Source organism: Hydra viridissima, unplaced genomic scaffold, assembly GCF_058129835.1.
Source record: "Hydra viridissima isolate aposymbiotic clone 2 unplaced genomic scaffold, HvirCarnegie_v1 scaffold_4, whole genome shotgun sequence".
NCBI classification, from domain to species: domain Eukaryota; kingdom Metazoa; phylum Cnidaria; class Hydrozoa; order Anthoathecata; family Hydridae; genus Hydra; species Hydra viridissima.
Genome location: NW_028324303.1, coordinates 16,622,973 through 16,637,952, shown reverse-complemented (window position 1 = coordinate 16,637,952; position 14,980 = coordinate 16,622,973). Strand labels below are relative to the sequence as shown.

The 14,980-nt window shown below is 31.3% G+C and overlaps 1 protein-coding gene and 2 pseudogenes across 1 annotated transcript in view; all 3 read right to left on the bottom strand.

Moving 5' to 3' along the window:
- LOC145182681 (E3 ubiquitin-protein ligase HECTD1-like) overlaps positions 1–14,980 on the bottom strand; it is a 232,973-nt gene that overhangs the window by 62,039 nt on the left and 155,954 nt on the right. The gene's annotated exons all lie outside the window — the stretch shown is intronic.
- Positions 361–2,196, bottom strand: LOC149890152 (uncharacterized; annotated as a pseudogene).
- Positions 3,710–4,652, bottom strand: LOC149890151 (uncharacterized; annotated as a pseudogene).

Here is a 14,980-nt window from a genome sequence, read left to right as displayed (position 1 = left end):
TGAAAATCATGAGAATTAGTATTTTTGTAGTTAGGTTAGGTTTATATGTATATATATATATATATATATATATATATATATATATATATAACCAAATTAATAAGCCTTGTGTGTATATATATATACACACACAGGGTCTCATGACTATTCCCAAGACATGCTGGAGGGGGCAACCAACTTCACTTTGCCAGAAAGAATGAACAGTGATTGGTTGTGACCTCAGCAATGTCGTTTATCTATATTAAAAAAACTATTATTTATCTATATTGAAAATTCAAAATGAGCAAGAATAAATAAAAAGATAAATTTCTATTCAAGTTTTTATAACAGAAAAAACATTTGAAAATTTAATAATCAAGTTTAAATCTTTATCTTTTTCCGCATCACACCAAGCCCATCATTAAACTTAGTCTTTGAAATTGTACCGGATTTTTGTTCTGGTGATCTGAATACAGATCGAAATTTGTCCACAGTGAGAAATCTGTTGTGCTTTTCAGTTTCATCAGAATATCTATGAATATACTGCCCCATCATACCTATTGACCGTTCTGAATGGTCATTAACAAAAATCAAAGTTTAAGCATATTTTTGAAAACTCTTGAAGCATGACTGAGTATGCCAATTGTTTGGTGGAAGTGAGAGCCAGTCTTGAACTTGTTGCTTATCAAACCCAATCATGTCAAAAATCAGGTAAGAAAAGACATCAACCAAGGCAGACAAGGCTAGTGGTTTTTTCCCAATATTTGTATTCATTTTATAAATTTCCTTGATATCTTACTTTACTTTATTCTCAGGTTTATAAAGTCAAAGCTAGGCATATCAAATAACAGAGTTGCTACTCGTCATCTAGCAAAGCTAGAGGTATCATTGTTGAATCCAAATACCAGCAATGTTTATACTGAGACTCTAATACAGCATCGACAGCTAATTGGTTTGTACATACCTTCTTGTACAGATGCATTTGATGTATGGCTGTAATGTCAAGAAAAGGAGCTTTGATGACATCCTCAGATTGTAGATACCATTTTGCATAAAAGCAAACAATAAATTCTGTAATAAGCTTAATTTCAATTTTCAGTTTATCATTTTCCTGAACAAATCTAAGTTGATTGGATAAAAGCCGAAGCTTTAGATAATAAATTGCTTTTCCTAAAAATCTTGCACAATGAATAGCACCAGTTTTTCTTACTTTATATGTTATAGGGGATAAGTAAGTGACAACTAATTCTGCAAGCTCACTTCTATCATCTCATAATACCTGGTTTACCAACGTATGCTTTGCAAAATGTTAATGACTTCATAGCTGCCTTCTTTAAAAGACTGCTTTTAACCTTATTCCAATCAAACCGTAACAGTAGAACTGAATTATAGTTAAAATTAAGTTCTTAAAAAATATTTTTTAGCTTTTTGAAAAGAGGATTATCAGGTCCATTAGTTTCTTCATTAGTCACTAATTTCCAAAAGTGAAGCATTCTTAATTCAGTCACATGATGCCTACAAGCTATTTGGAGGAGATATTTATCCAGTTCTTTAGATATTCTGGAAACTGATCCTTTATTCGTCCCAATGTTGGATGATGTTGTATCAAAGCTTATTCCTCTAGTTTTTGACGTAAGTTGATACTCCTTAATTAAGTTCATTACACCTAAGAACTGATCTTCACCAGTGGATTACGCTAGTGGAGGTACTCCAAGTAGGTAAGTCTCTCCATTAATGTTAACTAAAACAGCCATTCTATCCCTCTTTAATATTTTTCCTTTGTTTAGCTCAAACAAGGTCTTGCCATCAAAATGAATTATATATGGATATGGAGATGCGTCTATGGCTGCTTTAACATCTTCTTTTGAAATGGTTGCCATGTTATCATTTTCTTTTTTCATTTTTCTATATGTGGTAGACTGACTGCTTTTAATTTCTTTAAGATCAACACCTGATTGATATAGAATTGCATTTGTTACCTTCTGTAAAACATTAGGTGATATATCACAGGCTGTAGCAGTAAGCGAAACATTACCAGCAAAAATATCTTTTGGAATTTTTGCAATTACTGTGTCTGGGTTTTCAGAGACTTCTATATGATACCAATCACCTGGATCGAAATCAGACTCAATTGAAGAATCATCGCTTAGAATTGTGTCTATAAGTTCAACGTTGGGTACATCATCTCTCAAAATCTTAGGCTGTGAACGATTTTTCTTCCTGATGCTTTCTTTTGCCTAATTTACATAAAAATTGTAGTTTCAGTTTTTTAATTTTAGAATTAGTGGAAAAGAGAATTAATAGAAGTTGAACCAGAGATAAAGAAGTTAATTAAAAGCAATGAATACCTTTTTTCTATACTTAATATCCTCTGAACCAATAACAAACTTGTTTCACCTTCCTGATCTTCAAGAAATTTTTAGATCTTCAATCTTGTCTAAACGCTACTAGCTCTAAAATTTCTTTAGAGCTAGTAGCGTTTTCCCCGAAGTCTTGTTTAAGGACTTGGCAATAAAAAAACGCACTGTAATCATCTTTTTATTTTTTTACTTTTGCATCATTACATCATCTTTTTAACTAGTTGTTTCTGCATCATTACATCATCTTTATACTTTGTTATAACAACAAAGATTTGCTTAAGGCTTAGAATTAGGAAAATCTTTTGATAACTTTTGAAGTTCTCTTACCTTGTTATTTCCCAGTTTCTGAATAATTTCCATTGCTTTCAAACGTTTGCCTAAAAGTAACAAATTAGAATGGAAAACTGTACCCATCTACAACTTCAACAAGTTTTAAATTTACAAAAGAAATATACTGCTCTAATAATTTTCTGTTTTAACGTACATATTTATTATCTTCATTTCTGAAAATCTATCGTTTTTTTCCGCTCAGGCATCTTTCAGCCTTAACTTCTTATCACAACATTTTTACTTTTTGATTTTTTCCTACTCTGACAAATTTTTATTTTAACATTTTATTTTTACACATCGGCGTTGGCGTTTCGGTTCTAAACGATACTGTTCTATTTGATCTTAAAACTCAAAATAGAACTTTCAATTTTCAACTATCGTTCAAAATTTGAACTTGCGATCCTGTACGGTTTACTTTAAGCTGTTACTAGTTAAAATCATAAGATTATAATATTAAAATCTAAAGTCTAATTGTTCAATCATTTTTCAAGGGTCTCAAGGTGTGATTTAGATTACTTTAAGCTCTCATCTGGAAAGGATTCACTAAACATGTCTTACTTATCAGGGTTGGAAAAAACCCGGGTTTTTTTTAAAAAACCCAGCCCAGTGGGTTTTTTGGGTTTTTTTGGGTTTTTTTAAAAATAGCTTTTTTTGCTTAAAAAATGAAAGACATAATACCTGTTTTGCATTCAAACTATCTTTATACATTTAATTTTTTCAAAATAATAATTAAAAACACATGGTAATAGTTATATTTATTTATTGAAAAAAGCTTTTATAAGGAAAATTTAATAAATTGAAGAACTGTAAATAAAATTCTTCTTACATAATTTTACTTTGTTTGATTATTACAATAATTTTCAATTCTTGTCAGCTTTTCAGATGTTTTTGAAAAATTTTCAGTTAAACACTTCCTCTGGGATCATCAAGAATAAACTAAAACAAATATAAATTACACTTAAATAATAGAAATAGAATTTTTTTCAGAATTTAGATGGTTATTCTGAAGTTAAAAACGATCTTTCCTACTACTTACCTACTTATTGATCAGATTCGATATCATCACAGGAACTGCTGTCAGCTGCTGAGCTATTGTGAAATAATTTGTAAATCTTCACAAGTTTCATTGCCTTATCTGCACCAAGACGATTACTGATCTTTGACCAGACAAATCCAAAGGTCGAAAACCATGTCTCAATTGAGGCTGAGCTAGCAGGACAGGAGTGTAGAGAAGCTAGAAAGCTGCAGAAATTGGCAGAAACTTCTTTATCCCTGATTTGACATCTAATAACCTTTCCTTTCATGATGTTCCACCATTCTGATGGAGAGATAACCTTCAGTGATTCTGAGAAGATTTGCTTGGCGAACACCTCCCTGTCCTTCAAGTTAAACTTGTATAGTAAACACAAGAAATCAGGGTTCCTGTCCTCTAACCATTGTTCTGCAATGTTTTCATTATCATTATCAATGAAGCTTTTGTAATCATCTACATAGCAATGGTCAGTTATATAGGCCAAAATATGAAAGGGTTGTACAGCATCTTAATATCTCTTCTTTCTTGCATTATAGTATATGGATAGCTCTTCATCCTTTATCAATGAATACCAGATATGAAATGCGTCAGAGAGATGACAAGAATCACTCTGCATCTTGTCTAAGGCAATCCCCTATTTTTTTATTTCACTAAGAATATATTCTCAATTATTCTTCCAATATTGGCTGGAAAATCTTCAATCTTCTCTCCATAGATCTCCACGTAGAAGTTATAAATTTTTTGGTATGTCTCAATGCAGGCAACTTGAGAGTTCCAGCGTGTTTCATTTGGTAGCTGAGGCATACATTCACCTTTTTCCTTTAACAAACCATGGACCATATGCACATTTCTAAAATATTTCTGAACTTCCACAACCTGTTTTAGAATTGTTGAAAAAGAATTGCAAATGTCTTTCTGTAGCAAAGTTATATAGTGTGCATTACAGCCATATGTTAACATAACAGGATACTTTTGTTTGATCAGCTCTTTCATTTTTTTCATCTTAGCTTCATTGTCAGTGCAGACAGCAAATACAAACTTATTATAATCATTTTTTATGCTAACTATAGCTTCATTGATAATTTTGAAGCAGTATTCTGCAGTTTTTTTTTCTGATTCTGAGTCAACTATGTTGTACAGATAACTCTTTTTTCCATCATAAAATGAGTGAGCAATTATTGGGTCATTCTGAATACTAGACCATCCATTTTGACAAGTTACCAACGTGTCTTTGGTTTCCAGTTCGTTCTTTATCCCAGCTGACAGATCATCATAGACTTCATTTAATAGATCTCCACCCAGTTTCTTTCGGCTTGGTGGGACACACCCAGGACGAAGAAGAGAGCAAAGTTTCTGAAACTCACAATTTTCCACTGAATTAAAAGACATGTTAGAGCTGAAAAAAAAACCGGGCAACTTGCATGTCTATGGCATCTTTCTGATCATTTGATGTTCTAACTACAAAGTTATGGAAGTTACTACTTTTAAACCTTTTTTCTGGTGTGGAGTGGACATAATAGATCCTTCGGAAATTGAAGTATCTGACTCATTTGACAAGAGGCTAATATTGCTCATTGAGCTTCCAGGTCTTGGTTCTTGTTCATCAATGTCCTTCTTTCTCTCTTTACACTTCTCCAAATGAATACGAACTCTTTCAGTTTTTCCACTAATCTTCTCTGAACAATGGTCACACTGAACACTATTTTTGTCCCCTTCTATCTCACTGACCTCCTTCCACTCCCATCCTTTCTTCCTTCCACTTCTGAATGGCATTCTTATAAAGATTTTTTTCTGAAAAATACACATTGCATCGAAATATGCAAGTTAAATATACTTAAAGCTACACAAATAATAATACTGTTTGAATAAAAGTTTCTTGAGTAATTTGTAAGATAGAACACAAGCCTGACTTTGATATGGTTGATGAAAGCCACTGAGATCACTGAAAGTATATTGTAAAAAATACTAAAACTATTTTTTCAGAAATATTTCAAAAAAATCATGCCTTTCAAAAATTTTGATTCTTATTAAATACTATATTCTGATCATATCCATATCCTCTTTTCAATAATAATTACCTTTTAATTAGTCATAATTATGTTTAAATGTTTTCTAAAATAAATAAATCACAGAAAAAAACCAAGCAAAAAGAATCCTTTAGATAAAATATTATTTTAAAAAAACCTAAAAAAACCCGAGTTTTTTTGGGTTTTTTTAACTGGGTTTTTTTGGGTGGGTTTTTTTGGGTGGGTTTTTTAATGCCAACCCTGTTACTTATTGTGATCTTTCAGTTCATTGGTTTTTCTTAGAGTCTTCTTCTTTTTCTTCCCAGGTGTTTTTGCCTGCGAGGCCTTATTCTGGCTGGTGCTCTTAATGGGGTAGCAAATTCATCCTCTTAATTCACTTCCAATAGTTGTGTTCGACTCAGATTTGCTTAACTGCCTGCTCAGCGCAAAGTGAATGATAAAGCCTTAGCCTCATCAGCAATGCTTTCTATTCCTCTTGTGCGGCAATCCGTCATCAAAGCCATATTCTCATTTTTTCATCTCATAGTTTAGACAAAAAAGTATCTTCATAATTCTGGGATCCAAGTTAAGTCTCGTTTCTGATTGACTGACAGTGATAGATAAAAAACTTTTTCCCAGTGACGTTTATGAGTTCAGTTACAGTTTCACCTACTTTAGTTTTATTGCTTTTTGATTTATTGCATCAACAAAACTTTAAAATTCACAAGAAATAAATATTAAAAGAAATGCATGCGTCATTTTGCATAGTTTTGGTTGAAAAACATTTCACAAATCCGAGGAAAAAAAGAGCGAGTAAAAAAAACTTCTAATATTTCTAATATTGTATTACTCATAAAATACCTCATGTCATTACCACCGTGAAAAACCAATTTTTACAGTAAGCAATAGCCAAAGTCGTAAGTAACCGACCGCTTCACGATCTTGATCGAGTACAGTCGTGTTTTTGCAAACGATTTTGAAACTGAAAATCGAACTCGTGATTCGAATAATCGTAAGAACCGCATTTTTGATCGATTTCGACTTATCGTTATGTAAAAGCTAATTCTAACATTTTACGATTTGAAATTTTCTCGTCTGAAGTTTTCATTTGTATGAAATTTTTCTGTTCAGACTGTAGTAATCCAACAAACAAGATGGAGATTAATCTCTCCAAATCATCAATGGTGCCATAGCTTGTTCATTAAATGACTGCATCGATAAGAATTGCCTGTTCCGGTGCCGATGTCAAAAATTGTTTAAGTGTTTCTTTTGACTTTAAATCTAAAAAATATAAAGGTCAATTTTAAAACAAAATCATTCTAGAATGTTAGTAAAGAGCTTATTCTCTATTTAACGGTATAATCAATCCAAAACGCAGTTGATCCAAACCTTGATACTTCGTCATATTCGTATTTGTAATTATCCACTTTGTCTCAGATGTTAATAATTTTTCATAAGATTTGATTATTCATTTTAATAACTTTTGATAAGAAAACGAATGAGCGAATAAAAAATAGTTAACTGTATGAGTTTAGGTAATTGGATAAGTCTAAATATTATTAGAAAAAACAAATTAAAGTTCACTTTATATTTTTAAATTGAGCTTTAAGATATATTGAAAAACATTTAAAGATGCTTTTTTGCTGCTGAGCCCTCCATAATGAGGGAAGCATCAGAATACTCCCTCTGCAGTTGAAAATATTTTCTTGTTATGATGATTTTTGTTATATTTTACAGCGAAACTGAATGAAATAGGAATGCAAAATATTAGAATCTCCTACCAGGATTCGAAATTAATGTATATTGCATATTCCTATAAATAATAATCATTTCATTTACTACGGAAAAAACATTTTATGAAATGAAAATAATTTGATAATCTACAAAAGTTTTAATACTTTTTTCTTCCGTAAAATTCGTTATGTAAAGTTATATTATATTTAGAGCGGTCATTAAGAAGACTTGATGACCGTTTATTCGATTTTCGCCTGCTTCTTTTGTCGGTTCCTCTGCAATCTTCGATGCTCTGTATAATCAGTTATACTTAGTTTCGCAAATTGTTTTCAAAATACTCTGCATAGTTTTTACTGAAACGATCAATTTCTGATATCAACGCAGTATAAAGTAACACGGACCTACGTCCGTAACTATGGACCTGATGTATTAGAGTCTAGGAAAAGCTCGTGGCTTTTTTCAGTAAAATTTAGCTGGGTTTTTTTTGGAAGGTTAAAATGAATTTATTTAAATGTTACATTATTAACATATGCTGTATTATAATCGAATTTTTTGGGCAGAAGTATGATGCCATCAGTCATGAACTTTTGTGGATTCTGGTTGAAAAACTGAACCAAGTGGTTTTCAGAAGCCTCTTTTGAAATCAGCTTAATTTTAATAGGCGAATTCTGCAGAGATTGGAATAGGTATTAGTTAGAGGGAGTTGTGTCTGGACAGTGAATTCAACAAAATTTTTCATTTCAAATGTTAATGCAGTTTATTAGGTTTTTCACTCTCAATTCATGAGGAAGCTATACATCAAACGTCTTTTTTGTAGCCAGCTCTCTGTAAATGGTTCAAAACAGTTTTATGGTAATGCCTAGCTCAATACCAATATCGCCACTTCTGATATGCTTAACTTTTTAAACAATTTTCTTCACTAGCCTGCCAAAGTTCATTCTTTTGTCGAAATAATGTTGAGAAATATGGCTCAAATTTTTGTTTTATTTCTCCATTTTCAAATGCAAACAACTTTGGGGAAAATTTTAATATACAGACATGTAAAGTGACATTCCAACTCTCACCTTTTTCTACCAAGGCTTAGTGGTGTTGCCAGGATCTGTTTCGTGCAATTGGCGCCGCTTGTCGGCAAAAAAGCTACGAAGTTTTTCCAGAACCAATCCATTCAGCTGTCATGCAACTGCTGATGTAAATAAATCGTTCACCGAAAAAAGTAAAGTAAACATTTTAATCATTTAAATTTTTAGGAAAGATTTGAAACTTACATAAAAAGAATTTTAATGATTCTTAACCAACCTTACCTTAAACATTTACGAAAACTTTGCATTTCACTGATCTTAACTCTACTAATTAAGTATCGGGGTTTAGTTTTCGGTATTTAACAGATATTTACAAATAAATTAGCAACTTCTTTATCAGCCATTTAGGAAAAATTAAATTTTCTAAAATTTGTTAAAATAGAACTCCTAATGCATTTAAAATAGTATTTTTTTTGGCATGACAAGTATATATTAATACATAACTTTGTCTTTTAAAATCTAATACACAAAGCCCAAAGTTTGTATGTGTGTATGTGTTTATGAGCGTATGTGTGTGTATGTAGGTGTGTTCTTTATACAAATCCAAAGTTTTGATTCGATCCACATCAAATTTTGCACACAAATCTAGTTTTTCCCCGGAAAAGTTTTAGGTCAAGTTTAGACCACCCCGGACTCCATATTTAGGGTGCTTATGGCATTAAGTAAGTTCCAGCCGCCTCCAAACACTACTTGCCCCGGCGAGGAGATGATTACGGAGCTAATAATTTTAATAGTATTTACCAGTGAAAACAAAATAATTGCAAATATGTTAGCGGTTTTTTTGAAAATTTCTGAGGGATAATTTTGGAAAAGTAAAGTTTTATAATTAATAGCTAGAAAACCCGGCGCATTGCACTGGGTACTCCAGCTAGTTTATTATAGAAATAGGTTTTAACTGTTTTAAACTAATAGCAGTTCAATGTCTTGAAGGGTTGAATGGTTTTATCGGTTTTAGTTGAATAAATGCCAGCAATGGACAATAACAAAAACTATAAATCAAATGTCGCTATCTTAGTTTTTATTACCATCTTCTAGTGGAAAATCTGGTAAACCATGTGGATAAGTGTGGAAGTAAAAAATAGTATCAAAAATGTAAAATATTATAACTAAAATTGCAAAAGCTCAAATCCTATTTAATTTTAGCAATACCAAGTGAGTACGCTGTTAAAAAGGTTTTTCAGAAAGATGCCATAGAAAACACACTCGCAGCCTCCTCTTGCGTTAAAGTATCACTTCTAACTGTCTCGGAATCAGCAGGGTACTTTTGGATAAGCCTAAAGATGGAGTGCAACCTCCAGTGCTGTGGAAAGTTGAGAAATTGCTAACAGTACAAGCAATACTCAATGATCAGAACGATTGGATTTACGCACAGCAAAAAAAGACACCCTAGTGAATGAGCAAATAGCTTATCGGCGAAAAAAACAAGCATCTAATATAGTTTGAGCGAGTGTAACTTTAAAAAGTCATAAAATACCCAATATCTTTATTAAAGAGGGTGTATAAAACAACCAACATGGTTTCTTTAAATTTTTAAAGAAGCAAATAGTTCCTTGGATCAATTAGACGTTTAAAGAAACTGGTATCACTTTCCAACAAGAGGGAGCCATATCTATTACCGCAAACGTAGTTCCAGAATGGTGCAAAGACAAAATGGCAGGATTCTAGGTAAAGGATTTATGGTCTCCCTCTTCAATAGGATTTCTCTCAATTGATTGGATTTAAACTTATTGGATTTGAATCCAGTGAATTTTGCTTTTAGGAGTATTTTGGAAAGCGATGCATGCTCATCCTCTCGCCAAAGTATAACTTGGCTAAAAGGTAAATTAAGGCATTGGTGGGACAAAACATCATCAAGGATCCGTGCTTCATGTAATTAGGTTTATGAAAGATTAAGGCATGTGGTAAAATCTAAAGGAGATTACATCGAAAAATAACTTGTCTTTTTTTTTTTTCGTAATTATGGAGGTTTTCGAATTATAGAGGTTCGAATTTTAGAAAGTTAAACAAAAGAGTTTCTTAAGCGCATTTCACATTGGCTTTACTTTTAGTCGAATTACGAAGGTTTTCGAATTAAGGAGATTCGAATTAGAGATATTGCAATGTATAACTATGTACTTTATTTATGAAAAAAAATTAAATCGTGTTTTTTTAATTTTGTAAAGTTATTTGAATAAAAGTTTGACTACCTTTGTCCAATCGCTCTGTAAGTGGTGTATTCTAAATAATTTTATTTGTTTTACAAAATGAAGTTTTACGAGCGAGATTAGTTTTTGTAAGTTTTAAAGGAAATTTTAAAGTCATTTTGTCACAGGAACTTAAATTTGTTTTGTTGAATACATAGAGATACTGTTAACACATTACAAGTGGGGCGGGTAAAAATACCTAATTTGCGGACTGCTGTCTATTAGTGGGTCGAGTATTTTTACCCGTTTGAATGAATTTACTTTAAAAGCGGCAAAAAGTAATTTTACTCGATTGGTTTACTTATGAAACTGATAAGACTAGCTCGTACTTTTTTGTTTAGACTCTTCAGACTCTTCAACGTAATTTCTTTAACATTTGTTTATATAATAAAGATAATGAAAAAATCATCAATTTTGTTATGTTATTGTTTACATTCCGATTGCTCATAATTTATATGCATAGACTAAGCAATCTCTAATCGTTTTCTCTTTTATTTAAACATTAATTAAGGAATGTTAAACGGATATTTTAAAAATATTTCAGACAGTTTTTATTGAGCTTTTGACGATCGAACATCTTTTTTTAAATATTTTTTTATTACAAAAATTTTTGTCGCAAAAAATGGATTTTGATAGTGGTAGTGACAGTGAAGTTTACGCAGACAATTTATAGCAAATTGCAAGTGATGCCGATATTGCAGAAGTTGAAAGCGAGTGTGAAAGTGATGAGGACTTTTTTCATCCTAGAAGACGTAGGACTTTACCCATACCGCCAAGCGATTCTGAAGAAAGTGAGAATGAAGAAGTGGAGTGGTCAGAATATGACAATCCTCCAGTTATAGAACAATTTTTAGGACAAAGTGGCGTTGTTGTGATGCCAAGTGATTCAAAAAGTGTAGCTGAAGTTGTTCAACTTTTTATAGGAGATGATTTATTCGATTACATGGCCGAAGAAACTAATCGTTACCATCTACAAAATATTGACAGGTTTAAGGACAGAGCAAAAAGTATAAAATGGAAAGACATTTCTACGGTAGAATTAAAAAAATTTTTGGGATTACTTCTTCTTATGGGCAAAGTTCGCAAAGATACCAGGGATGAATATTGGTCAACAGAAAGAGCAATTGCAACCCCAATTTTTGCGGAAGTAACGAGTCTTGATCGTTTTCGCCAAATATGGTATTCTTGGCATTTTTCCAACAATTCAAACAATCAAAATGAAAGAGACCGGCTTAGAAAAAGTCGTCCAATTATAGAATATCTCTTACCCAAATTTGAGAATGTTTATAAGCCGCAACGAGAATTATCATTAGACGAAAGTATTATGCCGTGGCGAGGTCGATTATCATTCAAAGTGTAAAACGCATCTAAAATCCACATATATGGGCTGCCCATACGAATGGTCTGTGAAGCAAAGAGTGAATATATTTGAAATTTCAAAATATATGCTGGTGATGGCAGTCGTCTCAAGAGACAGTTCTGCAACTTTTGCGGCCATACGAAAACTTGTGGCACCATGTCTACATGGACAATTACTATAATAGTGTCAAAACAAGCGATGTCTTGTTGCAAAACAAATTTCGAAGCTGCGGTACGATACGCAAGAATAGAGGCCTTCCTGAATGCCTAAAAAATGCAAATTTAAAAAAAGGCTAATCCATGTTGGCAATCAAAAAGATCCGTAAGAATGATAACAATTCATTCCGCAAGAATTGTCGAAAGTGCAAATGTTGGCTGGAATACCAAGCAGAAAATTTGGAAGCCGATATGTGTTGTCGATTACAATAAGTATATGAAAAGTGACGACCGCGCTGACCAAAACTTGTCATATTACTCAATCATAAGGCGCACAAAAAAATGGACAAAGAGGACAGTCATGTTCATGCTAAATGGCGCTCTATTTAATGCATTCAGAGTATTCAAAACTTTAAATAACAACTCAAAAAAAAGTTATAAAAACTTTCTACTCGATGTTGCCAAAGATTAGATAAGTGGTAAAGCTATTGATAATTCGGATGATCCAGTACCAAGTACGTCTGCATCTACACCTACAAGAAGTGATTTACCACATAGACTATTGGATGCCAAAAAACATAAAATTGTGAAAATAGTTACAATTGGTGGCCTAAAAAAGCACCCTCAAAAACAATGCCGGGTCTGTGCTACACATTAAAAAAAAAGTTTAACGTGCTTTATGTGCGAGTTTTGCAAAGTGCTTCTTCATAAAGGAGAATGTTTTTTTAAGTACCACACAGTACAAAAATATTAGTTTTAAATAAGTTAATTAGTTTAAAAAACAATTTTTAGAAATTCATTTGTTTATATAAATTGTAAATATTTTAAAACAATATATTATATTATTATAAAAAATTGTTGCAGTTTTATTAATTTTAATTAAAACATGTTTTTGTATACATCGGTTCATCTATTTTATGAACCGCATATTAGATTTCAAACGCGTAGTTTTATGCGAATTTTTGCCCGCTACGCACACCTGTTTAGTCTATTTCGCTACCCACTTACAAAGTGTTAATAAAATTTTCTTTTTTATTGTTTTGTAATTCGTTGGTTTGACAAGGTTCCAACTGATCGCGTTGGTTTGACAAGGTTCTAACTGATCCGCGAGTAGTTTTGATAGCCATTCCAGACGATTTTTTTATAATTCAAATAAACATATACAATTTATATCCTTGTATAGAGCTTGACTTGACTTAAATAATGAGGGGTCATTCGGCCTTTGAAGTTAAGCGGATCTAAAGTTATTGAACTTTTTGTAGTGCAAAAATTGATGATTTTTTGACGAAAGGTAAAGGGCTTAAGTATGGAAAATTTGCAATTTTATGGCACCGAAAAAGAGAATATTTTTGGATCATATTGACTTTTGAATAACTTTTGAACCGTTATTACATTTGACTTGATATTTTCCATATTGATTCAACAACTATAAAACAACAAAATACCAACAACAAAAAAATTTTAATTCTGTTGGGATTGCCCAGAATCGTTTATTTTACAGACTGTGGGTTTTAACTTATTTACTTAGTTTTGGTGTCATATTGACTCTTGAATAACTTTTAAACCATTATTACATTTGACTTTAAATTTTTTATAGTGATCCAACAACTATAAGCAAATAAAATACCACAATTTTTATTTTAATCTGTGCGGACTGCCCAAGTTCATCTATTTTACGCAAAACGCGAAGTAAGAATTATTTTGTTCTATCTTCCATTTTAAAAGTTGGGAGAAAATGAGTTATTAATTTTAGTTAGTAATAATAACTTTTAAAATACGCATTATTTTATAATTTTTTTTTCAAATAATTTGCTTAAACATAAATTATTTAAAGCAAAAGTTATTATTTCTTTAAAAATTAAAGCTAAAACTTTAAACATTTTTTACTTTTAGAATAAATCAAAAACTTTCTCCCAACGTTAAAACTTGGAGATAGAATAAAACGATTCTTACGTCGCGAAAATCAAAACAAAAAACGTCATAAAATATGCGAAGGAATATATATATATATATATATATATATATATATATATATATATATATATATATATATATATATATATATATATATATATATATATATATATATATATATATATATATATATATATATATATATATATATATATATATATACACAAATCCTTAGAATCTATTCTTCAAGAAAACATAAATAAATACTTGTTATAAAAAGAGGAAAGACTAAACTTGCAATTTCCACCTGGACACTTTAAAAAAAAACTTTTTTTTTTAAAAAAAATTAACCTTGAAGTTTTGAAACGCTAAGAACTAAAAACTTATGTATAAATGTTAAAACACATTCCATTAGATTCCTCATCCCTTTTTTAATATATACGGAAAGTTTTATAAAAATTGGATGTGTTTTGGTACTAAGGAATCCTAACCTCCAAAAGCTTCGTTTTAAAAAAACGTTCCCGATTCGAGCTTTTTTCTTAAAAGTGGTCTTAAGATATGGATAAAATTTAAATGAAGCCATATAATCTATAGTACTTTCTATATTTGGCTGGAAAGAGGTTGAGTAACACTAATTGATTCAAAAAACCTCAAGGTGTTTGCTTAAGCATACAAAAAGATATAAGAGAGTAAAGTTCATGAAAGTTTCGTGTTTTTTGTCAAACGTCAAATGTTTTTCGTTGAGCCGTGGAATCGCTTGTTTTGAGTAAATCAATGTTAAAAATTATTATGTTCCTACCATCAAAAATTATAAAAATCCATCGATAATAATATTTACTCATGATAA